The sequence below is a fragment of the Chionomys nivalis genome, chromosome 2, assembly GCF_950005125.1.
Source record: "Chionomys nivalis chromosome 2, mChiNiv1.1, whole genome shotgun sequence".
In the NCBI taxonomy this organism is placed as follows: Eukaryota; Metazoa; Chordata; class Mammalia; order Rodentia; family Cricetidae; genus Chionomys; species Chionomys nivalis.
The window spans coordinates 32885381-32909797 of record NC_080087.1 but is presented as its reverse complement, the minus strand read 5'-3'; positions in this window follow the sequence as shown (position 1 = coordinate 32909797).

Below are 24417 nucleotides of genomic sequence, written 5' to 3'. Positions count from 1 at the left end.
AGATTTCTTGGAGCCTTCGGTCCACTCATTCACGTTGAAAATCTCTAAGAAGCGATTCCATTGTCACACTCATCATCGCGATATTTCATCTGCTAACATTTAAATTAATTGTTTCCTACTGGTGGATGCTTACATTTGAATGATCTTTGTTTCTTTTTTACTATTAAAGAAATGTTATAACAGACACAGCTGTGCAGATTTGCATATTTCTGAGGCTGCTTATTTGATGAGTTCCTAAAATTAGAACCTCTAAGCCCAAGGACACACGTTTTTAAGTTAACTGGATATTCTTAGCCTGTGTCTTTGGAAGGATTATGCTAAACTGCATCAGGAAAAGCCACATTTAAGAGGTCTTGATTCCTCTCTCATGAACTTGCTGTTTCCACACTGTTTCCCTGGAAAGTCAAGACACCATGAAGTTACTCTGACCCTGTGACAGGCTTTGTTTTCTCTCGGGCTAGTTATCTCTCCCCAGTCCTTTTTGTTTTGCATGGTTCATGCAGTTCTCAGAGGTTGGTTTTTCCATATGAACTCTAGAAACAGCTTGGAGACATGTAAAAATTAAGAAATAATTCATGTCTTTATGACAGAGAATTGTCTATCCATTAATGGGATATATCTTTCTATTTGTATGCTTTTATTGTTTGGTGGAAGGCCAATTTTGTATAATTTTCCCCTACATTATTAAGCAAGTATTTTGTTCTTTTTCTCTGGAAACGGGATAGTTAGTACTGTAAAATGGCATTTTAGTTTATTAATTGTACTTGTCTCCTAGTTGTAGTTATTGACTAAATTTTGTCTATATGACCACAGCACTTTTGAATAGCTATTGTCTCACTTCCTGATTTCTAATTTTATGCATCTAATTCTTTTTGTTTATTTAATTGCATTAGTTAGTATCTCCAGCTTTAGTTACTATTATAATCCTGTAAAGAGATACCATGACCAAAGTAGAAGCCTGTGAAAGCATTTAATTGGATGTTGCTCACAGTCTCAGAGGGTTCATCCGTGATCGTAATGACAGAGAGAACAGCAGCAGGAAGGCTTGGAGCTGGAGCAACAGCTGAGAGCTTACATCCTGATCAATAGACAGGAGGCAGAGAGAGATGGGGTTGGGAGTTGATTGAGACTGGACCTGGTATAGTCTTTTGAAACCTCAAAGCCCACCCCCAGCAGCACACCCCTCCAACAAGGCCACACCTACTCCAACAAGGCCACACCTCCTGATCCTTTCCAAACAGTTCCTCTAGCTGGGGATCAAGCATTCCAACAGATGAGACTATGAAGACCATTCTCATCCAAGCCACACACCCTTGTCATTATTATAACATTATTACAATGTACTAGCAGACACTTTCTAGGTAGTAGAATTCCATTGTCTCTCCTCTCCACTTCAGCACCTCACTGCCTGAATAGTTTGCTCTATCATCCTGTCTCTGAGATAAAAGAGAACAGTCAGACTATTCTTTCATAAGTAGCAGCTTTGTTTCAACTATTTGGTCAAACATTTTTGGCAGGTTACATTTAAAGTTTACAACCATAGAGAGATTGTGATTCTTGAAGTTTCCTGAAGCATAGCTTAACTACAGGCACTTTTGATGCATTTTCTGTGGTATTTAAACAACTCTCTTTTATTCTTTAGCTGGTAAAATTTTGACATGGGACACTGAAGCAAAGAGCTGCTAGAGGATCAAGAGAGATCTAGTGAAAAATTATTTACTGTTGTATTCTAAACTACGCAAGACGTATTCCAACCCCCATTTTAAAATAGTGCCCACAACTGAGTCCAGAGTTCAATCCTCTCTAACGAAAGAATTGATGTATGCCTTTGATGCTTCATATTAGATGCTGGAAGGGTTCAGGGTGAAGAAAGGGACCTACTCGGCTATAGAAAAGATCGGCATTTGAAGACTAAAAATGGCAACTTGGGGATTTGCTCCTCCTACAGAAAAAGAGTCCTGACCTACTTCCATGTGGCCTTGGGTGAAGAATGACAATGAAATCAGAACCCGTAGCTAAGATTAGCTTGGAAGATCTTTATTTAGGAACTGCAGACTCAAGTCAGAGGAAGGAAGAGACTTCACTTACAGCCATCCACAGGGGAGAATTGAGTAACTTATCCTGCCTTAGTTTCCATATGGGCAAGTGTTGTCTTTGTCCCCAGGATGGTAGTATTGGGGCGGGAAAGTACTGTATACCTTTAAGAAGTACAGCCAAGAGAGAGGCATCTAGATCACTGAGAATATGGCTGAAAGAGTAATATGGTCTCCATCCATGCCATTGCTCTTGGCGTCCTGTCCAGGTTGTTTAACTGTTCCTATGTGTGCTCACAATAGCACGCACCTCTTCACCAGAAGCCCTCAACAGAGTTTCCCAGAAGCGGACTTTAACCTCTCAGCCCACAAACCAAAATGAACTTCTCTTTATCTCACCTATGGCCTATGTTCACAGAGCTCATTACTTTCTGACTAACCCAAGTCCCTCCCATTCATCAAGGTTTATCCCACAGTGACCAACGCAACTGACCTTCCATGTTTTGCCAACAGCTGCGCTCCATTGATAACACCAGGGAAACAACTCTCAACCCTTGCTGGGTCTGTCACTCAAGCCTGACACAGGGATAATGAGCTCAGAGGAAGCCACCAGCCTAACGAGATGAAGGAGTAGGCAACAGAGAGAATCTGAGACATGGATGCCAGGTTTGTGTCCTGGCATCAGACAGAGCGGAGGCTGAAGCTTGAGGCAGTAATAGGACAGTGGTAAGCAGCCTTCAAAGTCCTAGCTTTCACAAAGGTCCTACATAATGCTAGAGATCCAACCTGCTGCTTCAGAGACTAGAGCTTCAGGACCAGATCTAATGAGACAAGTTTAAGGAAAGCAATGTGGCATCGCTTTCCACTAAGAGTTGGGAAGGAAATGCAAAGCTAAACCAGGAAAAATTAAAGCATATGGCACAGTAGGCTCCCACTTCTACTGTTTAAGTTTCTTTCATCAAGTATATACAGACAATATAAAAGAAATTTATGGAATTCTCTCACTTTGAATATGAAGGAAAAGCATAGAAACACCAAAAAAGTTGTGGTCTATGCCTGTTGCCATCTTGTCTTCATTGAGATGTAACCTCTCCATTCTAGGAAGCAGCCAGAGATTAGCTTCTACTGAGAACTGAATGTGCACCTGATATTATACAAAGCACTTTCACGTCTATTGTCTAACTGCTCCTCATAACAACGTCTCCTGGCAGAGTTTCTTGTCTCCAGCACATACAATCCAAGTATAGAAGACGGGGTCTAGAAAGCTTGAGTAGTTCAGACCACATGGCAGCACTGGGGGGCGGGGGATGTCTTAGGAAGGAACTGGAAGGAAACTCTGCAAAATGAGACATCTTTGTCAGGAAACGTCAAAGAGTGGGAACCCCATTGACAAGTTCGCTGGCTGCCACCAACTTTAAGAAAGAGCCACTTAGACAGGACACGGCTCAGTGGGGAAAATACTTGACGCACAAGTGTGAGGTTCTAAGGTTAAATGTTCAGAACCCGAGGAGAGTGGAATGCTACTGCATACCTGGACACTCCACACTTTGGCTCTGAGGTAGGGAGAGAACATCCCGAGATAATTAGCTCGGTGAGCACAATGGTAAATGATAAGAGCTCTTGTCTCAGACAAGGTAGAAAGTGAGGAGCAAGGCTGGGGGTGTCATCCAACCTCCATACATACTCAGTACCATGTCATGCCCACACCCATACACATGAGCATGTACGTTATATACACACAAGCACTAAAAATTAATGATCCACCAATTTACCAATAGTCCTGCATCCACTATACATGTAGAACTAATCATGTAGGCCTCCCTTTTCTTCCCATTCAGACAATAACATTTAAGAAATAGAATTGTCATCAATTCACAGATTTTTCTCATGCTGTATGCTGATAAATAAACACGTCATCTAGAGAGGTCAAATATAAATCACAAGCAGACTCAGAAATTGCAGCCTTGGAATTTGAGCAGGTTAAATAATGTTCTACAGCGGCTGTAGATAAATCCTGTACTGACAAATCAAAAAACCTCGTGTCATCAGCACATGACACGATTTTTCATGATTTGTTTTCTATGTACTCTGTGTCGTGTCGCCAAGCCTGTTGCAGGCACTCACCATGACGGGATATGCTGCTTTCAGTGGGACGTGTTCTCCTCTGTGTTTACGTCTAGAGGGCACCTACACACGTGCTAATGGATCTGAGCAGGAAAGTGAGTCAAAGATCCCAAGGGCCATCACCAGGCCTTGCGAGTGGTGACACCACCATTTGCGGTTTGTTCCGCAACTTTGATGTGGTGCAGAGGAGTCGCTGGGTTTTTGTTTGTTTGTTTGTTTGTTTGTTTGTTTGTTTCGGAAAATGATCCCTACTAAGAGAGCTCAGTGGTAGAGCACTTGCTTAGTGCATACAAGGCTTTGGGCTCCATCTTCAGCACTGAGAACAACAATACAAAGAAAAAGGCCTTTAGCAGTGATACAAACGCTAGAAGGGTGTTTGAAGAGACATTCTTCAAGGCAGAGCCTTGTTTTTAAAGAAAAGCAGAAGAGGATTTTCATTTTTCTGTAAGCAAGTTTGAAAAGTGGGCCGTAATATTTTCAGCAAAAGTTATACGGCACTCCCTATTCAGAGATAGAAACTCTCAAACAAACACAGGCAGATGCGGGTGACTGTATTAGACTCCACACACCACAGTGTCTCGGATTCATAACAAAAGTAGCTCTTATTCACTTGAAGCTATTGATAAAAAAAAAAAAAAAAAACTGTCCATAAAGGAAATATTCAACTCCCATACAGTTCCCAATGTCCAGATGTGTTTGTGATAAGCAAAGAATCTGGGGGTTTTCTTTTTTAGGTTTTGTTTTGTTTTTTTTTTTGGTATTTATTATGAATGACGTAAAAACAAAGAATTCAAAAAATGAAGACAGTAAAAAAAATTAAAAAACAAAATTAAAATGTCTTTTCAAAAATGCCCCTTCTATAGGCCATCCAGGGTGATTTTCAAATATAAACCTGAGCTTGCGTCTCATTTGTTAAAGCATTTAATGGCATCTCACTGCTGGTTTCCACTAAACCCACCAGCTCACTTGAAGCTGGATTAGCCCCCGAGTTTATCTTTTAGCCATACCTCTTGCCTTGCACCTCAGGGGGCACCAAGCTGGTTCTTACTCTTTGACCAGAGCATGAGCTATTTCCCATCTGCACGATGCTTTCCATCTCAAATTGCTTAAATCCCTACTAACCTGCAGGGCATAGCTGGGATATTATGAACCCCTGGATGTTTTACCAAAGTCACTTCCCACCTGCTTTGGTAGGGTTCTATATGAAGTAATTTGCTTGCTGACTGACTTTTTCTCCTGTCATGCAGAATAAGAGTTGCTGAAGGAAAACTGGCACTTGTACCATATCATATTTCTGAGACCCGACTTAACACAATGAGAGACAACAGTTTCTATTCAGTAAACGAAGGAACCTCTTACTATCCTCAAACTATCCATAAACGACTAATATGTGACAGGATAGTTTTTGAATTTTTATAACTTAATGACAGACTAGTTATATGCTATTAGAAGATCCCATTCTGATAGACGCTGGGGGCTGATTTAGTTGATGTGCGCTGAAGTGAAGGTTAACACACCCCAATCAATATTCAGTTTCCCAGGTTTTTCTCCAGTCAAACATAGCTAGGTAGCTGATCCTGAAATGTTTCTTTGCTTTTTTGGTCCCAAGTTTCTTCATCTGTTAAATTAAGACGCTTATAAAGCTTTCCTCATTGTGTAATAGAGAAGGCAATACTGATAAAGTGTAAATGATAATTAGAGCAGGGCCTGACGTATGGTATGAGTGACATCAACATTTGTCATTGTAATTAGTGTTGGTCACACGCAGCTGATTGCCAATAAGCCTTGTTTAATTTGGTGGGTTTTATCTGGGCAATATTTTACTATCTTCTCTCTTGTTTCTTATTCAGTGAAGTGGCAAAATGGAAGTTCATTATGCCATGGTCCCTTTAACCATAAAATGAGAATACGGAACTATGTGTTTGCTCATAACGAAAACCAGGCAAGGTAGGAGGATAAGGACAGGCAATGGGTATGAAGAAGGTTAAGGCAAGCTCCTAAACAGTGTCAGAAGAAGAGCTGAGGGAGTGAAAAGGCAGAAATAGAGCCACAAAAAAAAGTATTCTAAGCCAGTTAGCAGCAGACAAATAAAGCATTTGATCTCCCATCTCACCATGGGAGTAGCTGTCTAGTCTTGACAGCTATATTGTTTAAGGTTGTGTTTGACTGAAAAGGACCAAAACCAACTGGAGTCTGTGGATCCGATTTGAAAAGGATGCAAAAAGCGAACAGTCCAGGAATGAGGCACCTATTCAGGAAGTGACCTCTTTCTGTGGCATGGGACCTTTGTCTTTAGGGTCATGGTATGGCTCTCACACCTTCAGGTGTTAAGTTATCATAGTAAGAAAGAAAAATAAGAAGGATAAAAGACAAAGATAGGATTCGCTGAGTTTTCTGCTTTTTATCAAGGGGAAAAAAGAGGGCTGTGTTTTATGGAAGCCCCTTCCTCTTGCATAGTATTATCTAAAATCCAATCAAATGAACAAGATCAGTAGCAAGGAATTCTAGGCGCCTTGAACTCACTGTGTAAGACTCTATCAGGCAAGAAGATAGGCAAAGTAGGCACTGCATAGGAAACTAGAATGTTCGTTACTCGCCTTCTGATCAATAAAGGGAATTGGACTTAGCTATTATATAACGAAGCATGTGCTATATAACTTGTTCAGCATCAATTGACATTAACTTAATTAGAGAACACAGGCTGAAAGCAAGATAGTGATCTTCTTTTGCATATAAATGAGTCACAAAATCAATACATCAACCTTCCTTTCCTTCTCCTGGATCGCCCTTCCATCTACGTCTTCCACCTAAAAAATGAGCTGCGCTTAGCATGTCAATAAAAATATATTTTCCAACAGGTCTGTATGTCATGCTATTTAAAATGTTTTCAAGTTTTATAGCTTTGAAATTATTCTACTCATTTTTATCAGAGCGCCATCCTAGTATATTCTTATGTTAAATCTAGCATATTATTTCCTTTCCACCTTCTCTATTCTAAGCACAAGGAAGCAAGTGTGCCCAAACTTTAGGACTCTGGATATTGTAGTGTGGACCATCACAGTTATACCTTCACTTCTTTTAGTATCTGTGATGCATGATCTCAAATACAGCATGGCTCAGTACAGAGAATGCAGCAGGTATACAGAGGTAGTGTCCCATTATAAAACAATTATGTTGACTTGCAACCAAAAGATATAAAAAAACATGAAGACCAGTAACGTCCTACACATGCATCTCAAAGATTGCATTTGTATGGGGTTATCAGGAATATATTTGCAAGTTAAAAGAAATAGTCCCTAAGTATAAAAGGATCTAAATTCTAAATTGTTTTAAAAAGGAAAATACTCAAGAAATTTGAAGTCATGATTTTTACTTAAAATTTTGCCCTTGGACTTGGAGCATCAAAAGAATATTATACAATCAGTAGAGTGGCTTGGAGTAATGTTCAGTAGGTGGGGGTAAGATGAGAATCTACCCTTTGTATTCTGAAGCACCAGTCATTCCCCTAAATGTTAACTTGGGTAAAATTTCCTGTGCGAATTAGATTTCAGGAATTGTCGAATGGGTTTCAGTGGTTTCCTTTCAAAATCATGAAAGTTATACAAGAAAGTAAAAGAATGGGAAATATATTTGCTAACTGTTACAAATCAGTTCTACTAATATAAAAAAAACAAACCAACAACAACAAAAAAGTTTTCACATTATTGAGAAAGTAACCTTATACATTTAAGGACAAAAAAAAAATTCTTGGCTCTTGTTCTTGCTTCTGTCACTGCTGTTGTTCCTTATTAATCTTTGATTTTCTGTTGAATTGTAGAGAAATGTTCTGAGTTTCCTAGTTCATCATCTGGAAGCAAAGTGTATTTAGTCAGTTTCTAGGATCAGATATAGAAAACTAATGACACATTGGTCCAGACCGCACATCCATATGGCTGGTTGAAACTGTCATCAAAGAAATAAAAGCTCTTACTCTCTTAATAAAAGTGAGAGTAAGGAGAAGCAGTGAGAGCTTCTAGGAAGCTGAGTCCATTGGAAGGGATGCATTTGGCCAGAACCCACAGATATGGCTATGGAAAAATATAAATCGCTGATCATTTAATTTTTTTAAAGTAGTATTAACTACAAATGACAGAGCCACTCCTTTCCCATGATCAAGTTCCTCCTCTGAAACTATAGCAATTTACACTTAAATTTTTTAATTGATTAATTATTTTATGTATGTATGACTGTTTCGCCTACATGTCTATGTACCATGTGTATTCATGGGGCCACGGAGGCCAATAGAGGACATTGGATTCTTCTGAAATTAGTTACAGACAGCTATGAGCCTGTGGGTGCTTGAAATCAAAGCTGAGTCCTGCAGAAGATCAGCCAATGCTCTCTTTATTATTGTTGTTTTTATTACGTATATTCATTTTATCTTTGTGAATGTCTTGCCTGTATTTATGTATGTGCACCACATGTCTGCAGGGTGCTTGCAGAGGTCAGAAAGTGGAACAGCTCTCCTGGAATTGTAGGTAGGGATGATTCTGAGCCACCATGTAGATGCTGGGAATAGAACCCAGGCAGGTCTTCTACAAGAGTAGGAAATGCTCTTAACCACTAAGCAATCTCTCCAGCCCCACAATTTCTACTTGAAATTACATGTCAGCATAATTCTCAGTTGATACTCACTGAGAAAGAGGCGATTCTTTATCCCTCCATTTCACAGCCTTCCTTATAGCTAGCTGTGAACCCTCGGCAATCAGAATACAAGTTGGAGCGGTATGTCCCTGTGAGTCCAAAGCAATTAAAAGTGTCCGTGGTCTCTCTACCTGCCGTTCCCTGTGTGGCTGGAAACACGGACGCCCAGTACTTCCGGCACTGCTGGAAGACAGGCTCTATGGACACCCGCCTGGCTTACCACACAGCTGTCAAGGACAGGACAGAGTTGGGTTTAAACTTGTTTGTGTGTGATCTGTTTCTCTCCACCCAGAATGAATGATGAGTTGTCTGGTTGGAAGCAGTCTCACCATTTCCCCTTTTCTTCCTCTCCTTTAAAGTGTATTCTTTGGTAATTTCATACATGAACACAATGTTTAGGTCACGTCCACACCCTGCTCCCCACTCCAGCTCATCTCAGCTCCACAATGCATCCCTCTCCTAGCGTTGTTCTTCCTCCTCTTCTTCATTCTCATCATCGTCATCTTCATCTTGCTCTTTCCTTCCTCCTTTCTATCCACCCTTTCTCTTATCCCCCTACCAAACATCTCACTCCTTCCTGATGAAAGGTCTGAGAACAGAGTGAAGAAATCCTGATATTGTCTGGAAACTCTAGAAGACTCAGCATCTACAAGTCAGATGTGTCTCTAAATTCCTCTTAACATGACAATTTATTTTTAGGATCTTAGCAAAAAAAAAAAAAAAAAAAAAAACCCTGAAGAAGATTAACTTTGCTAAGTGGTTTCAAACTATAGGATCTGTTGACCTTTGGCCCATAAACAGGTGAAAATCCTGTGCGGATGCAAAGGGGGTTGTTTCCACATTGTCAGGGTGCTTTCCATCAGAGACAGGAGCGGGCTCTGGGGTATTTCTCACATTCATCTACACAGGCTTTGAGAACTATCTCACATTCAAGACTAGCAAGCTCTGAGGGGTGAGGAAATAGTAGCGAGGGTTCAAAATCCCACAACTTCAAATGTTCTCCAAGAATCTGAGACAAGCAAAGACGTTGAGCGACTACCTCTGCAAACACACCCGTGGGTGTTTAAAGAAGGAAGAGGAAGCTGATTCTTACTAAAGCACATGGCATGCATAGTACTAAGTACTATTAAACCCTCCAAGTGACATTTAGTGCTCTTAATCTCTTCCTCGTGTTTTCGTCGTAAGAGGTAATATCCTGCTGCCAAGCTTGAAAGCTTGTTCTCAACGTGGAAGGCATCAGATTTTCTGACTCATGAGTTGGCTCTTTAGAAATTGGCTGCCTATTAGGATCGAAATCTCAGGCTAGGCCCTGGTCTCAAAAGTGTAGGTCTCTGAGACACCTTTCCACATTAAGGAACAAGAGATTAGAAGCTACTAACATAGTCCTGTAATATGTATGTTTTGAGGAACGTTGTATTCATTTTTGTAAGCTGATGCTAAAGTTAGTAAGCACTTGACTTCAGATGTGTAGGAGATGATGGGGTGGGTTGGTCCGTGTGTACACATTTTGAGCGACTAGGGCAGAAAGGAGATACTGAGGACTCTCTGTTAGATGAATGATACCAACCATTATTTATTTATTGTCTACTCTACAACTTATTTATCTTATTTACCCCTGAACATTTTTCATATTTTAGATGAATAAATAGGAACTCAAAAGATAAAACAAACACCAATCTGTGAATCACCTGTGTTCACTAATTCAAAAAACTGAAATGAATATTGGGTCCATTTTAAGCAGATCTAGGCCAAGATGATGACCACTAAAGAGAGCGTAAAACTGGACATAGTCTGAAGGTCTAGACTTTGGATTTAATTGCTTTTCAGACTGTGTCGCAATATAAAACTGATTAGTATACATACAGATAAAGAAAAAGCAATGGGATACCACAAGGTACTCAAAGGGATGGCCAATGGGAATGATTAAATCAAACCTGGGACATTGTCATAGGACCCATCTTGCCCAAGGCTGATCCACTTTGAGATTTCAAGTGTCTTACTTAGCATTCTGTTCTCCTGTGTAGAAGCCCTGGGTCTGCCCCTACTCTGAGCTTTTCTGGGAGTCTACAAGTGAAACAGGCCTGTCTTTTAATCATAATACCTTTATCTGAAGGAAGCTAAACTAGCTCAGCAGGTTTTGATTGTGTAGGAATCCCAGGGTCCACTGCTCAATTGACCAGCTTAAAAACCTTATTCAAAATAACCCTCATCATGTCTTACCCTTGCCGATTAAAAGGGAGTCCCAAACCTCACATAGTAGGTCTACCCTCCCACATCCATGAGACCAGTTTGAGCCTGTGTCCAAGCAGATGGGTGTTTCCACACGTTGATTGGGATTTGCAAGATAAATTATCAGGTTCAGAACGAACTGAGAATGCTGCACAGAATTTAACTAAAGTCAAAAAGTCAGTTTAACTGCTACTGTTGCTGGGTGAAGAACCATATCTAGACATGATGCCAAAGAGATGTCTAATATGCTATCTTCACTATGTGAACTGACTTTTTCTGACTTGTCACAGACCTGGCTAAAGGTTTGCTTTCCCCCAAAATACAAAGTGTTCAAGTGTTTGCTACATGAAGATATGAACCACCACCCTTGGGAAGATTGCAAGAGAGCAGATCACACGGGAACTGTCCTATACCTCATGCCTCTGCCCCCACACCAAGGCTCCCTTCATGGGAGGATGGTGGCTGCATGCATCTTCATTCATCATATAGCTTAATAATCTTCCTCCTGCCAAGTGGAGAAAATAAGAGGTAGACAGAGAAACAAACAAACAAAAAAAAAATCCCCTGGGAACTTTGTAGAAATGTAGTCTTTACAGTCTCTGCGTGGTATGCTGTTGGGTACTTAACATCCCAGCACTCAAAGGTAGAGGCAAGAGGTTCAGAAGTTCGAAGACAACCTGGGCTACATATGTTTTGATAAAAAACAAAAACAAACGTCAAGCTACTCAGTGATATAGTTTTTAGTTAGTATGCATAAGACTCTGATTAATTCCTAGCGCAAAAGAAGGTGTGGAAGCATATAAGTTTGAAATGGAGAAGCTGTGCTCTACAGAATCACATGACAGAATTTTTTCCCCAAGAAAACCTGGAGTGAAAACCCAACAGGACCAGTGACCATCTATATATTTGCCAGCAAATCTGAATAATGAAGTATCTCATAAATTAGATTCCACAAGACTTTAAAAAATACTAGAATTTGGAGCGAACTTTACAGGAGCAGGATTGAGCCAGCAACCTGGGTCAGAGCTGGCTTGGAACAGTGAACTCCATAGAAACAGGTACAGGGGAGCAACTGCTGATGGAGTGGGCTTAAGCCAGAGACCTCTGCCGGTTCAGGCATGAGTCTGGGACCTACAAGGGTGTAGGCAGGACCAGAGACCTCTGCAGGTCCTACGTAAGTCTGGGACCATTGAGAGAATAGACCTGAGCCAGGACCCCTGCAGGTCCAGGCATGAGTCTGGGATCTCTAAGGGAGTGGTCAGGAACCAGAGACCCCTGAAGGTCTAGGCATGAGTCTGGGAACTCTGAGGGAGTAGGCTTGAGCCATGACTTCTGCAGGACCAACCCCAAGGCAGGGACCTCTGAAGGAGCATATCCAGACCAGAGACATTTACAGAAACAGTTCTGAGCCAGCAACCTAGGCCAGAGCAGGCCTGAGACAGCAAACTCAATGGTAGCAGAGCAAACCCCAGGAACACTGAGCAACCTCCAAGAACACAAGATTGATCAACGAGGTAACTGGAACCGTTGTACAGATTGCACCACAAGGAGCAAACATCTGAGCCTTGGATCTACTGTATCTACTGGCACCTGGAAGACTGATCACCAGAGTCACAGACAGCACCAACTATATTAATTAGAGAAAAAGATGGGTAGACAAGGTAAGAACACATGCAACACCACAAAGAACAACATGATACCAGTAAAATCTAGTGACCCTACAACAGCAAGACTTGAGCAAACAAATGTAGATGAAACAGAAGATAATGACCTAAAAAATAACTTAAGAAGAATGTTTGAGGCCCTTAAAGGGGAAATGAGAAATTCTCCTAAAGAAATGGAGGAACAGACAGATAAAAAATTGGAAGACATCAACAAATTCCTTAAAGAAAACCAAGAAAAAGCAATAGGACATAAGAAAGAAACTATTCAAGACTTGAAAGCTAAAATAGAGACAATAAAGAAAACACCAGCCGAGGGAATTACAGAAATAGAAATCATGAGAAAACTATCAAGAACCACAAATACAAGTATAAACAGCAGAATACAAGAGATAAAAGAGAGAATCTCAAGTGCTGAAGATACAATAGTGGAAATAGACTCATCAGTCAATGAAAACATTAAATCTAACAAAAGCTTAACACAAAATATCCAGGAAATATGGGACACCATGAAAAGACCAAAATTAAGAATAATAGGTATAGAAGAAGGAGAAGTTCAACTCAAAAGCACAGAGAATATATTTAACAAAATCAAATAAGAAAATTTTCCCAACCTAAAGAAAGATGTGCCTATGAAGATACAAGAAGCATACAGAACACCAAATAGACTGAATCAAAAAACAGTCCCCTTGCCACATAATAATCAAAATACTAAACATACAGAATAAAGAAAGAATATTAAGAGCTGCAAAGAAAAAGGTCAAGTAACATATAAAGGCAGACCTATCAGAATTACACCTGTCATGTCAAGCATTAAACAGACATTAAGAGACCACAAATACCAGCTCAGACTATTATTTATTTACTTATTTATTTTTATTGATATTTATTGAGCTCAATGCAGTATCTATCATGACTACACAATATGACCACAGTTTATCTTGCAAAGTTATGAACTAGCAACTTATTTTCCATTTGCTTACATTTCTCTCCATGGCAACATGAGCAGCCTGTGCGTATTTGGGTAAGTGTTTTGGTAAAGTTTGACTTCCTGCTATCGTTCTGCATATGTCTCATGGCAGCAGATGATAAAATAGACTCTTATCTGTTTATTTTTATGTATTAATGGCATATCATTTTTCTTAATTTTTGTAATGATTCTGCATAAATAGTCTCCTAGATTTTTCAACTATCACAAATCTAAAAAAAAAAAATCCTCCACAATAATCTATGTAAATAGACCCACTTAGTTCAAACCTGGGCTGTAAAGGCTCAACTAGATTGAGGCCCATTTATTTGTTCAATCACTTGATAGCTCATGAATGCATTGTTTAATTTCCCAGCACAGAAAGAGGAGAGAGATGCAATCAATTTGTGGAATTTCACATATAACCACGACTAAGGCGTATTTTAAGCCTTGTTTACTTGTGCCACTCTTGAGTGCTCACGGTAGATTACTGCCAGGAAGAGGCTGTCACCCCATGGCCGTGATTCGTCTCATGTTTGAGATGTCCCATGTTAAGGCTTCCAGGGTAATTCCCATGATTCTCATTTACTGCTCAGCAAAAGGCACCCTGCTCTGCTCTCCTCCCTCAAGACTGTGTTCTCCCTGAGCTGCTACCTGACCTTTCTCTGATGGCATGATGGGAACTGAAGCCTCTTTGACTGGCGCATTCCCACTGAAGGGTGAGAGGGTGGGAAGCAGGTAGAGTCATTAGGGAGGGAGATGAACCACCCACTCTTGCTCTCCAGACTGAATTTGCACAAACCAGTGCGTTCAACATGTGCCCTTAAGTTCACAGAACATTCCACTTCATTTCCTGCTGAAAATCAAAACTTTCCAATATTGCTTATGTTTTTTGTCTACTAAAAGGTCCAGTAGCAATTATCCCATAGGACAAGTACCAATTATCCCTTAGGAGAAGTACTAATTATCCTATAACACATAGACCGTTTGGTAAGTCTGTTCACATAGAATAGTTCAGCATATTAATGAAGACATCTTGCCAGCACACTATTCTAGAAGCACTCAGAAAGAGAAGAATATTTAGAATTTTTTCTTAAAATAAAGGTCAAAGGTTTAGTTTGGAGGAAGATCTTTTCCATATAACTTTACAGATTAGTTGGGGAAAACTGTTTCCATGCGTTCTGTTTTCTTCTGGTGAGTTGCTCTTTGTTCTGCTTGGTGTTTATTTTAGTTCCTCATTTCTGAAGCTGTATTGCTGCTACATGAAGAAAATTTGACTGTTCTTCATCACATATATAATTCATTGGTTTAATGTAGAGTATGTATATAAACTGAGGCCCCCAAAAGCCTTGGAATGGTGATTTGAATCAATTGCTCAAGAAACTGCTAGCATGTCATTATCTCTTGAAGGTAAAATAAAATGAAGGTGGTTTGGATCAGCTATCTGAATTTTCAGGGAGCTTGTCTGTTTCCGTTTCATCGTTGATTATGTAAAATAATGATTTCTACACCAAAATATCTTAAAGTTTGAAGCATATTGGTTATGACACTGAATTCATTTGGTATCGTTCTGATACCTTGAGACATACTTTTTAATATGGAGAAACCTATTTTTAGCAATAATAATCAAGCATCTAATGGCCCATCCTCTAATGTTCTGAGATAATGTGCTCCAATTATGTTTAAGTGGCTACTACACTAAAGATGCTACACATTTCAAAGCCATTTTTGCTGGCCTTTGCATGCAAGCATTGATTTAATGGCTTCATTTAACTGTACGTTTTAAAGAATGTCTCCCAAAGGAAGACCTATTCTTATTAGTCAAGTCCATTTAAAGTATAATCAGGCTATGGTTAGTATTGTCAAAGCAATAATGTGATGTTTAAGCTGAGTTTTATAACACCTCACTAACGCCTGCATGTATTTTCTTTTTGGCTTCCCACCATCATTCTGTAAAATGGTAACTTCATCTTATTGTTGTTGCTGCTGCTTGAGAAAGAGTGACAGAACCATCAAGTTAATGGTGATTTTAGGTACCAATCTAGGACTCCTGTCTCTCTATCCAGGGTTGTAACGAACTCCCGGGAAAATATTTCTCATACAATAAGCATAAATAGCCTAAGAGAAATGAAAACATTTTATATTTCTACCTTGGGACTATCTACCCAAATCACCAAGGAATGTCGTTAAGTAAACAGGCGTGTCAAAAGAATGCTTTTAGTTGAATAAAAACTCTCAGGTAGCTTCTTAACATGTACGTATGATTCTCCCTAGCATAGAAAATTAAAACTTAGATGCATGTGGTATTTTCTGCTCTGCAAAGTTCTTTCTTGATACATACCGTAACATATATTCCACTCTCCTATTCCAGAGATGGGCCAAATTTCATACAACTGAAAGAGAGGATTCAGGGTTCCAGGAAAGACAAATCCTATTAACTTTCACCAAGAGCCCCTCTCTACTAAAGTCTGACTGACATGTGTGTTTCTACAAAGGGTGTTAGCCACCTGCTGTGTTGAATTTTTTTTTTTAGTACTTAAAGGTATTCTGAGATGATTTACAACTGGCATGATTCTACAAAGGGACTGGGAAGCTAAAATCATCAGTCCTTCAGAATAACGCTGGCTTAGCCGGTAAGAAGAAAATGCCAGTATCTCAGGGTGGGGGGAGAGAAGGTTCCGGAAATTGTCTTCTCTATTATGAACATTGGACACAAACCAGTCAGGGAATGTGAGGAAGAGTGTGTTAAATGTCATTTTCCAATGATCTTAGCAATCGCTGAGAACATGGACTCCACAGACCATAAACTTGTTAATCACTTCTCTGCAATAAATCTTATCTCAGCAAGCGTGTTACTCATGGAAAAGTTCTAGTGTAGTAACTAATTGAATTTTATTCTCCATGTTATCTTGATCATCACTATTACTGCTCTGTGCTCAAATGTCAGTACACAATTTGCAAAGGAAAGCTTTTGAAAATGGCAACATTCTTGAATTTTAAGGAGTCTATAGACTTGATGGAACTTCAAATTGGATTATTAAATGTTTTCAAATCTTCTTTCCCCCAGTCATACCTCTTGGCTTTCAGCAATGTGGGCATTTTGTGATAAATGGTGCCCCCCATATTCCTCAGAGGCATTGACAAACAATTTGACTACCTGAAAGAATATTCAGGCACATACTGGACCGCTTTCAATCGTCCATAGAGCGAGTCACATAATTGGGAATAAAATGGGTAATCAAAGCATGGCATTTTTTCAAGAACAATGCACCTTCAGGTTCCTTATAGGGCATCTTCCCCTGAATCATCTATTTAAGCATCGAGTGATGCACTCTAGGAGCACCAACTGTATAGCAACCCCAAGTCAGTCCAGAAAACACAATAATAAGTTAACACCCCTTTCTACATTGCTATGTAATTTTCAAAAAAAAAAACAGAACAATGCAATGGAAAAAATACTTCATTATGATTATATTTGACCCACAGTAAAGGAGATAGAGGAAGCAACCTGACAAGTACAAAATTTGGTTGATCTGGTAATTTGGTCCTAAACACATATACTGATTTACTTCTTTTTTTTTTTCTTGCAGGTTGCTAGAATGAAAAATGTAAGTTTACTCAATATCTTCCCTGGGCTTCAGTTTCCCTATCCACAACCACGAAGCTCACGCCTTCATTCAAAAACTCAGAAAAGGATACTGCAGAAAATGTTCTTTGTTGACACGTGGTTTTGTTTTTCTCAACATTCCCGTCCCCAAAACATTCCTGATTTGCATATATAGTCATGGGCTAGTTTTGTTACATGTTTCTCTGTTCTATTAAGATATTTGAAATACCTTAAATACGAACTGCTCTCCCTCCGTTCAAAATAAGACGCTAAGAATGAAAATTAAATTTTAAATTTAAGTATAGTCCAGATATATTTTGAAATGACTCTGTTTTGTTTGAAGAAACAATCTATTGCTTGCTTTCATGGACTTTAGTGAGAGTTTACCTCATGCAAAGTTTAAGGGAAAGTTAGCCCTGACTGATACTCGGCTCTTTAGTCATCTCCACATCCTTCCTCCTCGTTGTCATTGTTATCGTCTATCCTTCGCTGATCTAAGGACTTTCTGGGTGTGCTCTACTTCCTACCCACAGCAGCAGGCACTCCAAACTGACACGTGTGTGTGTGTGTGTGTGTGTGTGTGTGTGCGCGCGCGCGCGCGCGTGTGTCAAGTGTGCAGCACAGGGATTACAAAGACGCCAGGGCTAGGAACTGAGCTCAGGTCCTCATGTTTGCATAGCGAGCACCTTATCCACAGAACCATGTCCCCAGCCCCACAAACTGATACTAGATCCAGCGAATTTTTTGCACATCTAGCCACAGGGATAGCTAGGGCTAGACTTCAAATGGCGTCTCAGTGCTCAAGCCACTGCCTCTGGGTTCTCAGTCGAGGGGAAGCTGCCAGTCCTCCACTGAGTCCCAGAGCGGGAGGGTCTGCCTGCTGGCCTCCAATGTATGTTTCCAGGAGATCACTGGTCCTAGTACCTCCCTCATGGCCTCAGCCTCCCGACAAGCTTCAGTAACTGCTGGGCAGTGCAACGGCGTTCTGGAAGAACGTGTCCCCAGATAAGGTTATCTTGAATCCTTCAATGGTTTCTCTGTGCAGCTCAGATCTGAGGACTGAGATTGGAGGGGCATTCATTTCTCCTAAGGCTAATTTTCTTTCTTCCTACTCCCTTTTTAGAAGAAAATTTAATTTTGCAGATAAGATGCTGTAATTTAGTAGACTCTAAGAGGTAACTGCATATGGTCAGAAGGGGCCAAAAGCAGTTTTTCCGGGCTCCTATCCTTCCAACCCTTTAGTGAATGATGCCGCCTGCTATCAGGGAGCAGCTCAATAACAAATCCCATGATTGGAGTTAAATTGCTTTAGCTTTGCTACAATTACTTCTTTTGTTGGGAAGGAGTATTCAAGTTGTAAGGTTTATTGGCTTCTCACCATTTTTTTTAAACTCTCAGGTACAGTTGAAGAACACTTGCTAGGAGGATGTGGGAGTTAAAGAAAAATGTGCTGCATTTTTAAAAGCCAGATACCAGCGCTCAAATTACCAGCAATTCTTCATTATTTAAAAAAAAAAAAAAGTTTGCAAGACATCAGTTAAATCATAGTGCAAGAATAAGTAGGAGGATAAAAAAAAGTAGGTGAGGAAGAAGGAAGGAGGAAGAGGAGGAGGAGGAGGGAGAAGAGGAGGGGGCAGTTCTTTAGATTCCTGGTTACATCATGTGCTCTTTTCTAGAGATGCTGATGAACTTTAAAATAAAACATCATATTCCCAGTATCTATGTTGACCAAAGTGGCCCTATGTGAATATCCTTACAAGCCAAAAAGAATCTGTTTGCCCACACTGAAAAGTAGCTTCCATAGTTGGCATTTGACATTATTTCTGAGACGATTTTATAAAATTTTGATAAATGAATGGGTCTAGCTAGGTATTTCTTTTTACTTTCTCTGACTGCTGCAGGGCAGCTTCACACAGGCTGTTCCTGTCTTCTAAAAAAGCACATTCAGAAGGCCATGGGGACTTCTATCTGCTCCAAGCTCCCGGGCATTTTGCGGCAACGTATTTTGTGATTCTCTCCTATGGAAGTTTGAAGACAATGGGTTGTGAGCCTTAACCCCTTAGAGACGCAAGCTAAAAATCGGCAAACCAGGGCAGCTTCCAAATGTGTGATAAGGAAAAAAGGGGCAGTGCCAGATGGAGGGAATAGCATGACAGCACCATCCGGATTTCAACAGCTCCGATGGTAAATCCCATCAGTTCCAGCACTAACTTAAAAAGGAAATGGAAGAGATTACTTGGTTTTGGAACTGCCAGGAAAACCTGAAATGTGGGATGTCCTTCTGTATATGTTGCTTTTATTGGCTAATGAATAAAACTGCTTTGGCCTATGGCAGGGCAGACTATAAGCAGGCTGGAAGAGATAGAGAGAGTAAGCAGAGTCAAAGAGACTCCATGTAGCTGCCAAAGGAGGCTGACGCCATGTACCTGCCCAAGATGCAAGAGGTAACAAACCACGGGCATTGTGGTAAAATATAAAATAATAGAAATGGGTTAATTTAAGACACAGATTTAGTTAATAAAAAAATCCTGAGTTAATAGGCCAAATAGTGTTGTAATTGATATAGTTTCTGTGCGATTATTCAGGTCTGGGCAGTTGGGAAATGAACAAATAGTCTCCACTTACAAAATGGCACCCAATGTGGGGTAAGAATCCACATAAGACCTAAAAGAAAAAGTTTAAGGTAAAAAAAAAGGCTTCTAGACCCACATAATTAGAAGCCAAGTACAACTTATTGGTGGCCGCATTTTTTCAGATAGTCTCTGTTTTCTGGCCACAAGCAGAGGTGTGGCTTTTCTAAGAAAAGGCTTCCTGGTTCATGCTGGCAGTATGAACACCTTTTGAAAGGCTCTGGCTCTTTCTGCAGTTACTGCTATGAAGCACTTAAATGGGGTCTGTGAGCAGCATGTAACAAACTGCTTAGTGGCAACATAGACCCACTGTGTTCTTAAAGCTGGAGCAGGCAGTGAGCATGGCTCACAGAGGCAAGTGAACATGCCTCTGCCACATTGGATGGGGCAGAGCCAACAGGCAAAACCACAAAGTCAGTTTGAGCCATACCTGCTTAGCATTTTTTTAAAAAGGCACTCCTGGTTAGAAAATGATTATAGATGCCTAGTAAACACTGATTCAGACCCCCCCCCCAAAAAAAAAAGACCTATAAATGGGTCACAGTGTTGGATAAAGGTACATGGGTTTAAGAGAGAGGAAAAAAAGAGTACAGAAAGTTATAGATTAAAGAAGTAAAAATGATTAAATATTAAAAAGCAATAGAGTTAGAAAATAAGCCTTATAAAGATGGAATATACACATAGAGTCTGGATTATGTATATTATTATGCTTTCTTTGAATTTTTGACTGTGAATGAATTAAGTTCAGAGAGACATTTCATTGTACACGTGTTAAACTAAACCAACATATGTACTTTTAAGGTATCTTGACTTAATAATTTGAGTCCAAGGATTTGTTACTTTGCAGAAAAGGTTCTGCTTTTGTTTCCACAGACAATGGAAACCTGTGGATTTCTTCTAGATTAATGTGATTTGATGGAACAAGAACCCCCAAAAGGTCTCCATGAACCCTAAAAATACTTTGCCCAACAAACAGCAGGAAGCAGTTGGAGAAAACAATGTCCAAATTCCCAAAATGATTATTCATAGATGTTTGTTTTCATTTAAAGGGGGATATGATATAGAGATGAATATTTTGCATTGGTATGGATCTTGTCCTATTTATACAAATTTAAGGTCAATTTTGGTACACTATGTATATGTACATATATATTTAGACTCTTGTTTAAGGTATTATGTTTATATAGTTAATTTAAAAATGTAATGTATAATTAAAAATTACAAATTAATAGTCACTTATTATAGTCAAACTTGTAGCCATGTTAGTGAGGTTTTCTAGATGTACAGAGATATATTTCAGATGGATGGGTATTCTTTAAACCTTTCAAAGACCTACAGAATGTGGCATTTAAAATGTTTTAAGAATTTAGACTTTTCTCTACAGTGAGACACAAAGAGAAGCAGCACCAATTACTTCAGAGAGGTTGATGGGCATTGAAAAAATTTTGTCTTCAGTGTGACAAGGATAGCCACTTGGGCAAGAAACTGCTCTTGCCTAGACTGCTTGATGGTAAGCTGTATAAACTGGATATGCAGGACCCACAGAAAAATGACTGATGAACTTGTCTAAAGAAAGTAAGAGAGTTCTTCAGGGTTACTGCTTCATAAAAGAATCTGGAGATATTCTACAGGATATAGAAGAAAGTGACTGACAAACTGCCAATATAGGCAAAGTAGCCTTTCAAATTTCCCGCATCATGGAAAAGCTGGCCAGATATATGGGCCTGTAGGCTGAATATGGATGCCACAACATTACAGAAGAACTTTGGGTGACTGTCTAGGCAGCAATTGTCACTGACAATTCTAGAGTTTTGGAAGTTGCTTATAATGCGCTTCCTGTTTACTTAGGTAATAATATATCCTTCTGGAGTCTTTGATGGAGTTGAAGACAGATAGTTAAATAAATGGACTAGATATTATAACTATAAATCTTGCTTGATAACTTTTTTATATATAATTTTACTATGTTAAACTTAGAACCTTCCTTTCTATTTAGACAGAAAATGGGAGATAATGTAGTATTCTCCTCTGTATGCTGTGAATATGTTTTATTATCATTGGTTAATAAAGAAACTGCTTCAGCCTATGTCAGGGCAGAATAAAGCCAGGCAGGAAATCCAAACAGAGATATATAAAGAGAGAAGACAGAGTCAAGGAGATGCCATATAGCTGCCAAAGTAGAAACAATCCCACAACCTCACCCAGTAAGCCAAACCTTGTAGCAATACATAGATAAATATAATGGGTTAATTAAAGATACAAGAGCTAGCTAGGAACACAGCTAACTATTGGCCAAACAGTGTTGTAATTAATATAGCTTATGTGTGATTATTTGAGTCTGGGAAGTGGGAAATGAAAGAACAGTCTCTGTTTACAAACTTGGAATATAAAATATTGGAAAATGAAGTAGATCAGGATCATAGGTTGTGCACTTGAATCCACTATGCTTTTCACTTCAAGTTAGCTCTTCAAAATAAACATATCAGTCTGCCTAATCTATAGCCACTCCACCCCTATGCAAAAGTATACTTTCTCAGTTCCTCAACTGAGAAAACCCTAAGTTGTATCAGTTCCTGCATTCAGATCTCTAAGCCTAGAATGTCTACATTCTCCTGTTCCATCTCCAGTTGTCATCATCCTGTTCTAGTCTTTGCAAACTGAATTATAAACTCAACCCCCAAAATGTAGTGGGGAAGGTAACAGATGGATAAGGGATCATAACAAATTCCATGTTAGTGTGGACCTGAGGATGAGGTTCCTCAAGCACGAGCCTGGGCTGTGGCTGTTGGTCCTTGTGTGCTTTTTTGTGGCCCCAAGGTTCCCATTTCATGTACCTCCTCTCTTCAGCCAGTACTCTAAAACCTCACCAGAGCTTCCTTTCTTGAGGGATCTGAGAGCATTGATGATTCCATCTGCATGGAATTGCCAGACCTTTTCTCTAAGGTTACGTGATGATGGTGGTTTCAAGGGACTTCCCAGACAAACCTAGGGTTACAACAACTCATGTCCACCATTTTTCTCCTTACTCTAATTTAGAGAACTGTATCATGTACTACAAGTGAAGGTCACCTTTAGTTGGGTTCTGGATTTTGTTGTTTGTTTATTATTGCTTGTTTTTGTTTGTTTGTTTGTTTTTACCAGTTTACTCAGTGTAACAAATAACACAGATAATAAGTTCAGTTCTCAATTCAGTGGAAACACTGTAGAATCTCACATCAGATGCATTTCCCTCTTGGGACCTGAAGTCCCTAAATCAGATGAGCCCATAGTTTCAGTTTGTGACTTTGTATGAGTTCTCACAAGAGCCTCCTGTAGGAATCCACTTTCAGTATATATCCCCATATGCATGATTTCCTGGTTCTAGAAACACACCACTGACTCCTAACTGGAGATTCTTAAGCTGCATACAGTGGTGAAGCAGAACACATCAGATGGGGTGAACATGAATCAAATAGTCCTACACTACCTCTTAATAGGTATAATAAGGTGTTCTTTATTAAAGGGAAACTCATGAATCACAACAAGGAAACAGGAATGGAATCCAGCATCCTGGTGTGAGAGTAGGGAGTAAGAGAGAATGGAAGGAGGAAACCACATTTCTTTTGGTACCCAAAAGCCCTGTCCAACCTGGTACAGCCTCTCAAAGACCATTGGCTGAAGGACGTTTCCTATCACCTCCCCCTTTTGACTAAGTAAGAGAGTTCAAACCCAATACAACACTAGATACAATAAGAACAGATATAAAGTATAAAAATGAGAATTACAACCAGGATAAACAATAGCAAGCAATACTAGTATTCAATGTCTCCGAGTGTTAAAGTGATTGACTATTTGAGTTATCCTTTGTATCATGTTAATAAAGTCTCTTGTTACTTTCTCCCCCCTCTTACACTGTGTATAAAAGCTACGGAAAAATAAACGCAGATGATTTTAGTAATCTCTGGAATGCCCTCCCAGTATTTTCTATGGTTTCTGTCTTATTTTTCATATGTCTTCATATTCTTTACTTATATTTCTAAATTTCCACACCAGTATCTTTGTAAGAGTTATTTTTGTTGAGGTTGGTTCATGACAGAGACCATCACAGAAAACCACACTGACCAAACTTCAGAGAACAACTAGTTGTAGGAGGAGAGGGCTGCTTGTTTGTCCCATCCACCCGGCTAGCTCAGCCCGGAAATAACCACACAGAAACCGTATTAATTAAATCACTGCTTGGCCCATTAGCTCTAACTTCTTATTGGCTAATTCTTACATATCAATTTAATCCATTTCTATTAATCTGTATATCACATGAGTTTGTGGCCTACCAGCAAAGTCTCACCATGTCTACCTCTGGCAGCAAGTCCATGGTGTCTCTCTCTGAATCTGCCTTCTTCCTCCCAGCATTTAGTTCTGTCTTCCCCACCTACCTAAGTTCTTCCCTCTCAGGCCAAGGCAGTTTCTTTATTCATTAACCAATACAAGCAACACATAGAAGGAC